This window comes from Gymnoscopelus braueri (assembly GCF_963280865.1).
Source record: "Gymnoscopelus braueri genome assembly, chromosome: 22".
Lineage (NCBI taxonomy): Eukaryota > Metazoa > Chordata > Actinopteri > Myctophiformes > Myctophidae > Gymnoscopelus > Gymnoscopelus braueri.
In genome coordinates, this window is record NC_137624.1 from 16,658,024 (window position 1) to 16,674,017 (window position 15,994).

The 15,994-nt window shown below is 41.5% G+C and overlaps 2 protein-coding genes across 2 annotated transcripts in view; both read left to right on the forward strand.

The window, feature by feature from the left end:
- Window positions 1-15,994, forward strand: part of lrrtm4l1 (leucine rich repeat transmembrane neuronal 4 like 1) — a gene marked incomplete at both ends in the record, with an annotated part of 90,527 nt that overhangs the window by 74,330 nt on the left and 203 nt on the right. The window lies entirely within an intron of this gene.
- vsig8a (V-set and immunoglobulin domain containing 8a) overlaps window positions 3,664-15,994 on the forward strand; it is a 165,886-nt gene continuing 153,555 nt past the window's right edge. Inside the window, exon 1 of the mRNA XM_080419024.1 lies at window positions 3,664-3,675. The gene's annotated coding sequence lies outside the window, so the exon portion shown is untranslated. The remainder of the gene's footprint in view (window positions 3,676-15,994) is intronic.

The following is a 15,994-nucleotide window of genomic DNA, read 5'->3' on the forward strand; positions in this document are numbered from 1 at the left end:
TTTCCACCACTGCATTTACCAATATGTACAGAAACAATCGGTCAGAATGTATTGAGAGGAAAGCTCGGCCCCTTGAGATGCAGCATCTCATTTTAGACAGAGTCCTACAGATAAATAAAACATTACACACAATACACACACGTACAGATACAGTTAGCTTGCTCACCCTCTCCCACCCACACCCCCAGCCCTCAACTAATTTTAAACAAGAAATGGAGAATACAATACAATGACCTGAATCAAAGTCAGAAATCAACATAAGTACAAACAGTTTAAAAGCATGAACAGGTTGTTACTAGATGTGAATATAAGGAAGTCCTGAAAAGGCCAAGAGAGGCAACAGACCTGAAAGAAAGAGGAAGATGTTCCAGTCAAATGGAGCTTTATAGAGGAATGACCTGTGTCCAACTTCAGTACACATTTGAGGAACAACAAAATAGGGATATTGTGTAGCCTTTGTCTGAGTGGATATGGTGATGTACAGTATATGGAACCAGGGACTGTTTCAAATAAGAAGGACAGTTAAAGTGAACACATTTGAAAAGGAATAGATATCAGTGAAGTTGCCTTCTTGCCTTAAGGCTGCAGCCAACTATACAATGAACAATGAAGTGTTCTGTATGAACACCTCAGTACAAATCTACATTTAGGGAATTAAATTATACAATAAGAGGCTTGAGATGAGTGTCTGATGGTGTTCTGATAGACAATATCAGAACACCATAATCTACAAAGTCAAACGATACGATATTTTGCTGTTTGCATATCAATATAGTAGATTGTTGAAAACCAAAATCGTTTTTTCGATGCAGTTACTATATTGTTACACCTCTACTGCTTATTATTAAAAAAACAACATTACAGTGTATGCAATCATACATAAAACAATTAGGAAAAACACTTAGTGTAGAGGTAGGTTTTCAGAAGTGACTTAAACAGGCACGGATGGTGCTAACCTTAGCTGCACTGGCAGTGCGTTCCACAGTCTAGATGCCCTGGCGGCGAAGGCCCGATCACCCCGGGTTACTAGGTGGGTATTAGGGCAGTGTTTATCAACCCTGGCAAACGTCCCAATTTTGGTCCGCGAGTACTGCTGAGGTGTGCCGTGCCGTTTGAAGAAAGTGTGAACCCAGCCCCTCGAGAACAATAGCGCCGATCGTCCGTCAATCGATACGGCCATCATCCACTTCACACACAGCCACGGCCGAGTCCATTCAGTGTAGCGACCATCACCCATAGGAATGCAAATTTGTTGTCCTACCTGGTACTGTATAAAAAGGGCACAGGGTAGGCCTACATGCTTTGGCACTCAGTATTACTAAGTGGGTCGGAACGGGTCGATACGGCGGACCTGAACGTCGTACCTGCTAAGAGGGGCTGTCCTGTCCCAAAAGCCCATGTTATAACCTGCCATGATGAATGTCCGACAATAAAACACTACATAAGTGTTAGTTTTCTTATAAAGTGCTTCTAAATCACTCCACTGTTTGTGTCAACGTAATCCGTGGTTTGTGGTGTTTAATTAATTACTCCTCCACGGAGAGAATCTCTTTCAACTTCAAGCCGTGGTGCCGTCGATAAACCGGAAAACTCGCCCCAAAACACCATTGCCCCCATTTATTTTCGCGGACCAGCGGTTCTTGTATTCCTGTATTTGTTTACTGAGGATAAGGTTAGAAATAAGTTTACGGTTAGCCATATTATTAGTTTTACTGAGATTACGTTTAGGATTAAGGTTAGGTTTAGGCATAGTTTAATGAGGTTACGTTTAGGAATACCAGGTGAATATCACCGGATTTCCCCGGGGGTGACTGTTTTGGGGCGAGAGTTTTGGTGTTCGTCTGTAGTGGGCAACAGCGCATGCGTCCGCAATAATGCTATCAGGATCAGATTATTAGATATTATTATCAGATATTAGAAGTATATTGGGTGTTATTTGTTTTTGAAAAGCATAATAAGTGAATTCATTTGAAATTTGCTGTACTGTATGCTTCCATTTACCAATATGTACAGAAACAATCGTTCAGAATGTATTGAGAGGAAAGCTCGGCCCCTTGAGATGCAGCATCTCATTTTAGACAGAGTCCTACAGATAAATAAAACATTACACACAATACACACACGTACAGATACAGTTAGCTTGCTCACCCTCTCCCACCCACACCCCCAGCCCTCAACTAATTTTAAACAAGAAATGGAGAATACAATACAATGACCTGAATCAAAGTCAGAAATCAACATAAGTACAAACAGTTTAAAAGCATGAACAGGTTGTTACTAGATGTGAATATAAGGAAGTCCTGAAAAGGCCAAGAGAGGCAACAGACCTGAAAGAAAGAGGTAGATGTTCCAGTCAAATGGAGCTTTATAGAGGAATGACCTGTGTCCAACTTCAGTACACATTTGAGGAACAACAAAATAGGGATATTGTGTAGCCTTTGTCTGAGTGGATATGGTGATGTACAGTATATGGAACCAGGGACTGTTTCAAATAAGAAGGACAGTTAAAGTGAACACATTTGAAAAGGAATAGATATCAGTGAAGTTGCCTTCTTGCCTTAAGGCTGCAGCCAACTATACAATGAACAATGAAGTGTTCTGTATGAACACCTCAGTACAAATCTACATTTAGGGAATTAAATTATACAATAAGAGGCTTGAGATGAGTGTCTGATGGTGTTCTGATAGACAATATCAGAACACCATAATCTACAATGGGAAGTAATACTTGAGAAAGTATTCTTTTCCTCTCTTCAAAGGAGAAGCAGACAATTGAAGAATAAAGTGAGCAGGTATTTAATTACTAAACATGAAGTTATAATACCTGCATTGTGACAGCTGATAATGATAATAATGATGATAATGAATTTGATTTGTATAGCACCTTTCCAAACAAAGTTCCAAAGTGCTGCACAGAGCAAGATTAAAAACAACAGACAGCAAAGCAAAACTATTATTTATAGTTATTAATAGAAAAAAATGCATGCTTATTAGGGGTGTAACGATGCATTGTAACAGCGATACGATACACATCACCATACATGGTTGACGATACGATACATGGACAATATTGGTTCATTCATGGCGATGCGATACTATACGATTCAATCATTTAAAATCGATACAAACTATTTAGCAAAACAAATATCTGTGTGAAAAGTGTGGATAGTGCAGGTTTTTTAAGGGAAAAATTAATTATTATGGATATACATAAGTAAACACAGTGATTCTCTGGCAAATACATGGACATTGTATTTGAACACATATGGACAAACCCGCACCTTGACATGAACAAAGATATTACACACATTTATTGATAAACAAAGTGTAGCGATATGTAATGGAAAAGTAATTAAACCCCTCTTTCTCTTTTTTCTTCTTAAAATTGCTAAATACAATGCACAAGTACTTAGTATCGATAAAATCGATTATTTGCATTGCAAAACGATTCGATACGATTATTTGTATTGCAAAATGATTCGATACGATACAAAGTCAAACGATACGATATTTTGCTGTTTGCGTATCAATATAGTAGATCGTTGAAAACTAAAATCGTTTTTTCGATGCAGTTACTATATTGTTACACCTCTACTGCTTATTATTAAAAAAAAACATTACAGTGTATGCAATCATACATAAAACAATTAGGAAAAACACTTAGTGTAGAGGTAGGTTTTCAGAAGTGACTTAAACAGGCACAGATGGTGCTAACCTTAGCTGCACTGGCAGTGCGTTCCACAGTCTAGATGCCCTGGCGGCGAAGGCCCGATCACCCCGGATTACTAGGTGGGTATTAGGGCAGTGTTTATCAACCCTGGCAAACGTCCCAATTTTGGTCCGCGAGTACTGCTGAGGTGTGCCGTGCCGTTTGAAGAAAGTGTGAACCCAGCCCCTCGAGAACAATAGCGCCGATCGTCCGTCAATCGATACGGCCATCATCCGCTTCACACACAGCCACGGCCGAGTCCATTCAGTGTAGCGACCATCACCCATAGGAATGCAAATTTGTTGTCCTACCTGGTACTGTATAAAAAGGGCACAGGGTAGGCCTACATGCTTTGGCACTCAGTATTACTAAGTGGGTCGGAACGGGTCGATACGGCGGACCTGAGCGTCGTACCTGCTAAGAGGGGCTGTCCTGTCCCAAAAGCCCATGTTATAACCTGCCATGATGAATGTCCGACAATAAAACACTACATAAGTGTTAGTTTTCTTATAAAGTGCTTCTAAATCACTCCACTGTTTGTGTCAACGTAATCCGTGGTTTGTGGTGTTTAATTAATTACTCCTCCACGGAGAGAATCTCTTTCAACTTCAAGCCGTGGTGCCGTCGATAAACAGGAAAACTCGCCCCAAAACACCATTGCCCCCATTTATTTTCGCGGACCAGCGGTTCTTGTATTCCTGTATTTGTTTACTGAGGATAAGGTTAGAAATAAGTTTACGGTTAGCCATATTATTAGTTTTACTGAGGTTACGTTTAGGAATAAGGTTAGGTTTAGGCATAGTTTAATGAGGTTACGTTTAGGAATACCAGGTGAATATCACCGGATTTCCCCGGGGGTGACTGTTTTGGGGCGAGAGTTTTGGTGTTCGTCTGTAGTGGGCAACAGCGCATGCGTCCGCAATAATGCTATCAGGATCAGATTATTAGATATTATTATCAGATATTAGAAGTATATTGGGTACCAAATACACTTACCAAAGAAGTTTTACTCTGGGAAGGTTTTCAGACTCCTCCATTCATTGCACTGACCCAAGTTTATATATTTGTAGGCCAAAGATTTATATATTTGTAATGGTCAAGGTTTCTTTATACCTGCCCAATAATCTCTCTCTGTGTGTGTGTGTGTGTGTGTGTGTGTGTGCGTGTGTGTGTGTGTGTGTGTGCGCGCGTGTGTGTGTGTGTGTGTGTGTGTGTGTGTGTGTGTGTGTGTGTGTGTGTGTGTGTGTGTGTGTGTGTGTGTGTGTGTGTGTGTGTGTGTGTGTGTGTGTGTGTGTGTGTGTGTGTGTGTGTGTGTGTATATATGTATATATCAAGGTTTCCGCTAGGCATTTTTTGGGCCGGCCACCATGACCGGCAGGATTATATTTTACCGGCCAAAGAATAAATTTACCGGCCATATTATAATTAACGTCACATGCGTGTTTGCAATGCTGTCATGCACCCAACTGATTGGGCTCATTACACCTCGTTACGTTTGCTGCGCTTCTTTACACTTTATCACAGATGCAATCTGTTCCTGTTTTTATAGATAACTAAATTATATGATCTACTATATCATGCAGAGATGTCACTTGCCAAAAATGAAATGAATAAAGTGGGCATGCATGAGTGAACTGCTGCGTGACGAGAGATGTCGCGGCGGCTCGCCCCAAAACACGGTCGCCCCGGGGAAAATCCGGCGGTATTCGCCTGGTAGGGTATTCCATGCCTAAACCTAACCTTATTTATATCCTAATCTTAACCTCAGTAAAACTATACCTAATCCTAAACCTATTTCTACCCTTATCCTCAGTAAAACAAATACAAGAATACAAGAACCACTGGTCCGCCTGTGAACAATGGGGGCGAGGGTGTTTTGGGGCGAGTTCTAATAACCCTGCGGGCTGTGGACAACAGTATAAACAACAGTATAAACAAATTAATATATATTTTGGGCTTTACATCGATTCTCATTCAACCTTGATATGTAAAAGTAGGTTTTGTTAACGTGAATTATATGTGTCATGATATATGTGGCCTTGCGCGAGGTTGATTACTTGCCATCAACTTTCACCACCGTATCCATTGCAGACAGACAGTCACTGTGCTTGCATAATATCCACGACCCACACGTGTTCGGGTCCCTTTATCGACAATTGGGTCCGGTTTGGTTCAGATTCTATCACCTCGGAAAATCCCGGTTCTGTTTATCAACACCCGAGCGAACCACTCTGTCTAGTGTCTATTCAGCGCTGAAAGACACAGCCGTGTCTCTCAGCTGTGCTGTGTTGTGTCGTATCAAAAATAGCAGACATAGAAGCTCACAACGCGGCGCGTTGCGACGTGCTGTGAGCTTGTAGCTCTGATATTTTCAACGCGCGACACCATCGTACAACGAATAGGCTATTCTATAACTGCAGCGCAGAGCAGGCTGTTGGAATTAAACCACACAGTCAGATCATGATAACAACTTTCAATGATTATGATTTTAATGGTTGTAGCCAACTACTTTATCCAAATAATAATATTAATAATAGGCTTAAATGATAAAATAGCCTAATAACAGCATTTTCCCAACCGGCCACGGTGGCCGGTGGTGTTTATATTTACCGGCTAAACATTTTACCGGTCAATGGCCTGTAAATACCGGCTAACGGAATCCCTGGTATATATATGTGTATGTATATATATATATGTATATATATATGTGTGTATATATATATATATATATACACCGTATATCTAGGTGTGCCCTGGGATCTTTTGGCTAAGCCAGGTGTGCCTTGGCACAAAAAAGGTTGATAAACACTGGTCTAAGTCGCATGGCACAAGCGCATGCGGGTGTGTCCAACGTCCATTTTTGCTACTGTACTTAAAATAATGCATAATCTGAGTGCAGTTAATCATAGTTTTTTGGAGGGACGTGAATTAATCATGAATTAAACCAACCAGAGTGTCATCTCCCCTTGCCTTTAAGAGCCCGGTATGCCTGCAACTGCAGCTTTCGGCTAGTCAGATGAGAAGCTGACAGTTTTCTGCTGATGTATCGGTGTGTTTCAGCGCAGTAACAATGCACAACAAAAGGGGACTGTGATATACAACTGTAGTTGATCGAAATTATCCATATTTTATGTGAAGTTGCAAGGAGCTTGATTAAGTTGAAGGTCATCTTGCATTTCTTACAAGAATTATTGTGTGACTGCTACTTTTGAAAATGTTAAACGTATGTACGTGCGTGCGTGCGTGCGTGCGTGCGTGCGTGACATCCACACTATCAACAGCCTGCACCTCAAGGATTTATTATGATACGAAGCTACAGATTATTATTTTGGATACAGGCCTGTGCATTTTCATTTAATAGTGCATCTACTTGTATTGTACCTACATTATAGTTTTATATAAATTAACAGGCAATTAGAAGTGTATTAGTGTTTGTCCTGAAGACTACAATATACAGTATATCGACAATAACGAGATGTTTTGAAAATGCCAATCAACTGCAGTGGAAAATGCACATGCATTTTCCTGCAGTACAGTACGATACTGTCTGCCCAACACACTAGTTAAACCTACTATAGGACTAACGTCTCGAGCTGAGCGTGCTCTCCTGACGGTAGTAAAAAAAGGACGGCTGTAGACTCACAGCAAACAGTCTTAAAGAACTGTCCGCACTCACTGAAGCAATTTTAGTGTTATTAATTTACCGCAGCAGCAGCAGTCTGACAAACACAGCAGTCTGACAGCAGTCTGACAAACAGCCGTCTCACAAACGGACACGTCTCGTCTCCTCGGGCCTTCATCAACGCTGATGAAAGCCATGAGGGCTCACAAAATCACAAGATCAAGACACAAAGATTACTATGTTTTACCAAAAATAAAAAACGTTATGGGAAGTCGATCTTTTATCTTTATCTTTACTAAAACTAGTACTGTCAGTGGGCTGTAGATGTTGGTAGTAGTATAGCCATGTAGATTGGTATGTGTGTCGGATATGGGCAGGTGTGTGTGTGTGTGTGCGTGCGTGCGTGCTTGGTTGTTGTTTTTATCATTATTGTATGCTGTAATGTTATGTTTGTATGTATGTGGACTGGACTCTTGGAAGATTAGCCGATATAGGTTAAAAAAGTCAAAATTAAATTCAATCAAAACTGCTACATTAAAAACACTAAAATTGTTTCTGTGAGTGCGGACAGTTCCAACTAAACCCAACTAAACCCAGTACAGTTTGCTTACGGACAAAACGGGTCAACAAACGATGCCATTGCTCTCACCCTCCACAATGCCCTCTTCTATCTGGAACTGAGGAACACATACTGAGAATGCTGCTGTTCACTACACTTCAGCAGTCGACACCATTGTATCCTCCAAGGCTGTCACTAGGCTCAGAGATCTAGGACACAACAGTTGTGCAGTTGGATCCTGGACTTCCTGACAGACAAACACATCCATATTTTATGTATAGTTGCAGGGAGCTTGATTAAGTTGAAGGTCATCTTGCATTTCTTACAAGAATTATTGTGTGACTGCTACTTTTGAAAATGTTTAGCTTGGGAGTTGAAAGTGTGTGCGTGCGTGCGTGCGTGCGTGTGCCGATATGGGCTAAAAGAGATCCAAATAAAATATTATCAAAACTGCTACAGTACATTAAAAACACTAAAATTGCCTCTGTGAGTGCGGACATTTCCAACACACTAAACCCAGTACAGTTTGCTTATGGACAAAACGGGTCCACGAACGATGTCATTGCTCTCACCCTCCACAATGCCCTCTCCCACCTGGAACTGAGGAACACATAGTGAGAATGCTGTTCACTACACTTCAGCAATCAACACCATTGTATCCTCCAAGGCTGTCACCAGGCTCAGAGTTCTAGGACACAACAGTATGTGCAGTTGGATCCTGGACTTCCTGACAGACAAACACCGGGTGGTGTGGATTGGCACCAGTGGCTGCTTTACATCGACTTAGCTCTGGGGCCCCCCAGGGCTGTGTGCTCAGCCCACTCCTGTACTCTCTGTATACGGGGTGACTGTGAGGCCACACGAAACAAACTCTGTCATACAGTTGGCTGACAACACCACTGTCATTGGCCTCATTACAGACAACGAAAAGACAGCTTACAGAGAGAGGATGTGGGGGTTTCAGGACTCAGGACAACAACCACCATCTCAACGTCAGCAAAACGAAGGGATGTGATTGTGGACTAAAGGCCACTACTACATACTCCAAATGACATCAATCTTTTTTCGACTTTGGATTCCAGAACCGCAGAAAGTTTGGCAAAGACAAACATGTTTTTTACTTGCTTAGCTCAGTTCTGAGTTCTGGACGTTAGACCCCACCCACTCAATAGTATACCTAGCGGCTTGCTTCATTGCTCGAGCCACTGAAGAATTGTGTACAGTGCTGAAACCAGTGGTATTACCACCTGGATCTCCCTCTGACACACTGTGGCATATGTGTCACAGAGGTTTTGCTATTTCTTCCAACAGTTTGTGTTTATGGTCACTCAAATAGGGATTACAGAGGTGTTTGTACTAGTAGGCCCTACTGTACCTGCTAACCGCCTCAGGAAAGGTGTCTTCATAATGATCTCTGCTTTCGCTGCTGGCAGAATCAAGCCTTGGGCAGAATGTAGAAACAAAATAATAATACAAGTCCCCTTGAACTTCTGACCAATCACACATGATTGCCTAGCGTATTTCCGTTTGGCTAGTTCGATTTTTTTGGAGGTGCAAGAACTACTGCACAGAACATCGAAAAAGCACTGGCAAAGTTCTTATGATGTGTTCTTATTGACCTGCGAAAGCAGAACAAAGTTTGTGTTTGGTTGGGGCCCTAAAGGAGTCTGCAGGGAGCACACACCCCCATTCACACAAACAGGACTGCAGTGGAGAGAGTGAGCAGCTTCAAGTTCCTCAGGGTTCACATTATAGCAAGGACCATGGGCTGGTCACATCATGGGGGCACCCTCAGCCCTTTAATGGACTGTTCACTCAGTTGCCATCTGGCAAATGGTATCGGAGCGTCAGGGCACTATGTGTCAGGCTCAGCAGCAGGTTCTGCAATCCATAAGAGTATTGAACTCAAAACAGTGACATTGACTATATAGGACTGCAACCCCCAGAAACACATACTGGAAAACCGCTCCACAGTATTCAGTTCCCTAACATTTCCATAGCCAAGGACTCCCAAATAGCCATAGACTCTGGCTGGCGCAATGCGACACGTTGTGAGCTTGTAGATCTGCTATGTTTTGGGGGAAAAAAATAAACATTAACATGTTTGAAAAGAAAATTGACAGCAATGACATGCCCAAATAGTGGTGCCAGGTTGAACGTGGTTAAACTGGCACAATTATGTTATGAATTTAATTTGAATTGGGGAAGAAGGAAAAAGTATCATTTTTTTTTCTTCATTTGCCTTTTCCTTTCCAATCCTGGTGGACCCCTGGTGGCCACGGCACCCACTTTGAAAACCTGTGGACAGATTTGTTTAATTACCTCGGCATCTCCTACTTTACGTTAAGTTATTTGTTCACAGTGATAAACTACTTCTAAGAAGCCCAGTCCCGACAGGCCGGATCAACAGGCTTTTTAAGCTTTCTAAGATTTGTTTTGTAACCAAGCAATTATTCTCCAATTACAATGGTACAACAACAACAACTTACATGATATTCATTCTAATGTATCTTAAATGTTAGACTTATCCCTAAAATGTCTTAATAGAAGAAAGATAAGACCTAACTGTGTCCACCAAATCAAATAATAAGCCACCACTTTAGCTGTGAGTTAATAGCATGGCCCATATCAGGGCTGTATTTTAACCGAACATCCTTAAGATTATTAAACTGCTTGTATTAGTGCAAGACACAGCAACACTTATGCATCATTAATCTCAATTTAAATGCAGACTGTGATGAATTGTAGCTCGATGAAAAGCAATTTCTTTGAATGGGAGTCTACGGGCTATAGTCTCTGTCTTCCCCCAAAGGGAACATGTATCTTTTTGATGACACAGAGCTGAAGGTAATAATAATTCCAATTCCATCCAGTTCCATTAACATGGATTGCATTTCTTACACAGTCTGCTAACACACTTTGATTAAAGTACCTGTGCCAAATTAGTCAGCAGCCCTTCGTTCTGCGTGCTGTGCAAAACTTTTCAAAAGATTCTGCAGCAGAAATGACTAACAGAACCAGCCACCAAATAATGTTACAGTAACGCAGTTGTCAATGGAATGTTTGGATGTAGTTATCTATTATAGCAATGAATCCATTCATCCATAAACACACGTACGCACACACGCGCACACACACATTTTTAAATCTGAAATGACCAACTGGCCTGTTCCGAGGTGTGAATGAACATCTTAGTCTATTCTAGTCTACAGAATCTGTAGTTGTATCTCTAGGAGTTTTGGTGATGTACGTATTTATCTACTATAGACAGTATACTGTACGTATATATTTTATGGTCATGTATGATCCCTGTCAAAAGCAACAAATTCCACCTGTGATTTGATAAAAGGAATATTTACAGTTATCCAGGCTTCTGTGGAGGCAATTCATCAAGTGACTCTCATCCACAGAAAACTAGAGGAACTTGCATGTCGCGGCTGTCTTGTACAGTATGTCCGAAAGTAACTGTTACTTTTCAGATAATGGAAAATAGTGTTTCAATGGATCCAATGTAGTTATTATTTTGTCAATTAATACTTTTCACTGGTTAAATAGTTTTAAAAAATCACAGAAATACTTAACCACTTTCAACCTGGTGTCCTTGTTTTGGGCATATTATAGGTGATTCTTTCATTTATTTTTGTCCTGTAAAATAGCAGATCTACGAGCTTACAATGCGTCGAGCAGAAACTGTTTGGCTCGGGACCTAAACTAGTGAAAATAGCCGATCTACAAGCTCACAACGTGTGACGCGTTGTGAGCTTGTAGATCTGCTATTTTCACTACTTCATAAACTTTTTTTGGTTTTCTAATTTATGAAATGTATTTGATTTGTGTATTTATTCATGAAATTATTTTGAAAGATGTTTGAATTCGTTTTTTAATTTATGAAAAACTGTGAACAAAATGTAGGAAATGTATGAAAATATTCTGAAATCATAATGATTAAAAACAAAAATGCGACCCACAAAAATGTGTCTGTGACTCACAAATGGGCGCCGAGTCTACGACCCAGTGTTTGGGAAACAGTGATCTATTCTAGACTTTCAGGATGAAAGTCTTAAGTCTAGTCCAGTCAGAATTAAAGTCTAATCAAGGAAAGTCTAACGAAAGTCTAGTCTAGTAGAAGGAATGGACAGTAAGTGATGATGTGTGAGTTTTGAACAGGCAGACATTTGAGCTGTGTACTGAGCTCTGTTCCTGGCCACATAGGGATTTTAGCCTCAATCAACAAGGGGGGGCAAGATGTTGTCAAAAAGAAAAGAAAACACCATGCAACCTCTTTATAATGGTATGGGTTGATACCATTTAGCTTAATGGTTGGTACATATGGAAATTATCTACTGGTCAAAGAATAATAATTGTACCAGGGTGTTATTTAAGCTAAGGAACTGGGTTGAGCATACAGGTATTGCAGAGGTGATAACAGGCATAAGTTTGTGTGCAAAATATATCTATGGCAAAAATAAAACGGTAAAGCCGTCTACAAAGTACTTAAGCCAGACAGCAGACAGTCGAAAGCAGGGTAAACAAGCAATTTAATATATTTCCATGTAAGTGACTGTGTTTGTTACCCTATGTCCTTCACACATCAGGGGTTGACAGTCCTTATTTTTGTACTTTGATAGATTTTCACGGGAGGAATGAACAATGCTTGTTAACTCCTGCAGAGTTGGTCGGAGCTGCGTGTGAGATCAGAAAGAGTGAACTTTGTGCATGATGTCATCTTATTAACAGCTTATAGTATACCTGGCAGGCTTTTAAATAGACACAATCTATTTACATTAATGCCACTTCTATGCTAAATCTGTATGAGAATTACATAAATACATAGATGAAACAATTCATCTATGTATTTAGGGGGGGGGGCATTAAAATCTCCAGTGCCAGGGCCATGTCAGGCCATGGGGGAGAGAATACTTGTACTGTATCTCCATCTCATCTTTTTATATTTTTTCATAAATGAATGCCATATGTAAACTTCATCACTTGAAAGTGTCTTGCAAACATAGTGGAAATTGCCAATTTACAACCTCACAACCCGTCCTGATGTGTTGTGAGCTAGTATATCGGCTATTTTTGGAAGATTTTCACCAAAATGCCGAAATAGGGATGCCAGGTTGAAAGTGGTGAAGTCTCTTATGTGGGTTTATAAATATTTAACCAATGTAAAGTATTACCTATAGAGCTTGTGACTAACTAATAATTACATTGGGTCCACTGGAACACAGGCACCAGGCAGCCACGATATGCATCATCTGCCCTCAAGAGTATATTTACTCCAAACCCATTAATTTCACAATGGGCATAGCTAGGCTACCCTATAACAATAACATTTATCATAGGCGGGTAAATGTAGTGCAACGTGCAGAAACACACATGTATAGAATGATCAATGCTATTACTTGTTTTAACGTGTGTGTGGAGTGTAAAGCCTAATTCCATACTTCATCGCATGGCGGTGTTGCGTGTTAAAAATGGTGACGGACGGACTGGCGGGTGGTCGGGCGGGCGGGGGCAAAAACATAGTCTCGGCCAAGGCCTTCGGCCTGGCAGAGACAATGATAATAATAATAAACAGGGGCACGGTGGCACAGTCGGTAGTGCTGTCGCCTCACAGCTAGAAGGTCCTGGGTTCGATTCCCGCAGGGGACGCTGTGGGCGCTGGGGGTGTGTTCTCTCCTCCGCGTCATCAGTGCCCATACCCTAGGTGGGGTTGGCGAAAGGGCCTTTCTGTGTGGAGTTTGCATGTTCTCCCCGTGTCTCCTAGGGTAGGTACCCTCACAAAAACATGCAGTAATCCTGGTCACTATACTGCCTCCCCCTGGCCAGCCGGGGCGCCTGATGGAGGGGAAGGGAACTGGTTGGAATAACGTGTTCCTTCCACGCGCTACGTCCTACCAGGGAAACTCTCCCCTGTCAGGTGACAAGAAGGTCAGTTGGCTCTCATGCATTGAAGGAGGCATGAGCTCGGCCCTGGCCTCCCTAGGTTGGCAGAGGGAAGGTAGTGCCCAGGATTACATAGACAATTGGCACTGGGTGTAAAAAATAGGGTTACAAAATCGTGGGATAAAAATTTAGTAAAAAATAATAATAATAAACATTTAATAAAGGCCTTTTACCTACAAAATCCACCTTTGAGTGCCTCGACCTGGATTTTTTTAATGCCTTTTTGGCATATTTCTCCTCTCTCTCGAACATTATTCTCGTCCATGAGCACCGGTGGTCTGAGGGATACCATTAGCACTCCTGTAACTTCTTTTTCTGTAACTTTTTTTTTCAATGATTTAGCAAAAACTGCAATTTTGAAGCTTTTTTTGTAACAAAGCGCTTCGCACAGCATCACATATATAAAGATTGTGCAAGAAACAATAAAAGAGCATAAGATTATAATATTGTACAACTAATCAGGTAGTACTGTAAAAGCTGAGGACGATTAAAATGTTGCCCTGTAGGGAGGCACGGTGGCGCAGTCGGTAGCGCTGTCGCCTCACAGCTAGAAGGTCCTGGGTTCAATTCCCGCCGGGGATGCTGTGGGCGCTGGGGGCGTGTCTTCTCCTCCGCGTCATCAGCGCCCATACCCTAGGTGGGGTTGGCGAAAGGGCCTACTCTATGTGGAGTTTGCATGTTCTCCCCGTGTCTAGGGTAGTTAATACCCTCACAAAAACATGTAGTAATCCTGGTCACTATACCACCTCCCCCATGACAGCCGGGGCGACTGATGGAGGGGAAGGGAACTGGTTGGAATAACGTGTTCCTTCCACGCGCTACGTCCTACCAGGGAAACTCCCCCCTGTCAGGTGACAAGAAGGTCAGTTGGCTCTCATGCATTGAAGGAAGCATGAGCTCGGCCCTGGCCTCCCTACTGTGGGGGACTGGTGTAGTGCTGGTGTAGGGCTGGTGTAGCGCCCAGGATCACTTAGGAAATTGGCACCGGGTTACAAAAATCGCGGGATAACATTTTTAGAAAATGTTGTCCTGTAATGGCTGCTGAAGTCAATGGTGACATTCAGCGGAGCCATTCTCTGCTAGCTGAAAACCTAACTAGAATTTTCCAAATAGGTTGTTGGTGTTCGAGTAGTCACTGTTTAGGTTTATATAGTGTACACACATTTCTCTAAAACCTTTGATAAAAATGGGAGTTCAGAGATACCGTAGGTCTAAAATAGCTAAGAACTGAGAGGTCTAGATGTTTTTCCCTTATTTTTTTTAAGAAGTAGTTGTTAAAGTCAGGTGGCACAGAACCAGTGGTGAGGGAACTATTTATAATGGACAGAATGCCAGGGAAAACTGAAACCATGACTTCTTTAATCAGTCTTGTGGGGACAGTATACCTAGTGGGCAAACAGAGGATTTCATGTGTAAAATAATGTCTCTAAGGGTTTCTGTAGCCCCATCTGTGACCTCCCCTTTCGCTGTAGCTCTCGGACACAGTCACATAGCATTGCCATCCAGAATTGGGGGGTTTGTCGGACGAAATTGTGCATTTTTGACCTATTTACCAACGTTGTATAAAATATGTAAAGGTAGTCTAAAGTTCCACAGTGAAATAACTGTGTAAACAGGTTTGTTTGACAACCATACAACACCTTATCTGCTGCTCATTAGGAACATGCCTCTGCGTTAAATATGTATTTCATTGTTTGTTAAAATAGCAAAACTTTGTATTAGGTGCGTATTTCAGTGATAATTCAGATGTGTTGTTATAGCCCCCCTACTGCACTAAAGGGCAATTGAGACAGCAATCATTGCATTTCCATTAAGACTGTGCAAGAATGCCCAATGTGTCTAAATGTTATGGCAAGCAAGTTCAATTGAAGACAATTGGGAATTCTAATTAATTACCTCAGCTTTAATTAACATTTTCAAAGGGAACGCTGAAAATTTTATTCAAATTTTAAATAAACATTGGTATTATTGAGCTGTACTTGTATTGTATTGATTCTGTGTGCGCACGCACACACACACACACACACACACACACAGACACACACACGCGCACACGCACACGCGTGACATTAGGAAAAGTCGCTGTACTTAAACCTTCTAAGCTATCCAAGTGAGGGGGAATTTTATCACCTGCTTAATTGCTCACCCTAATTTG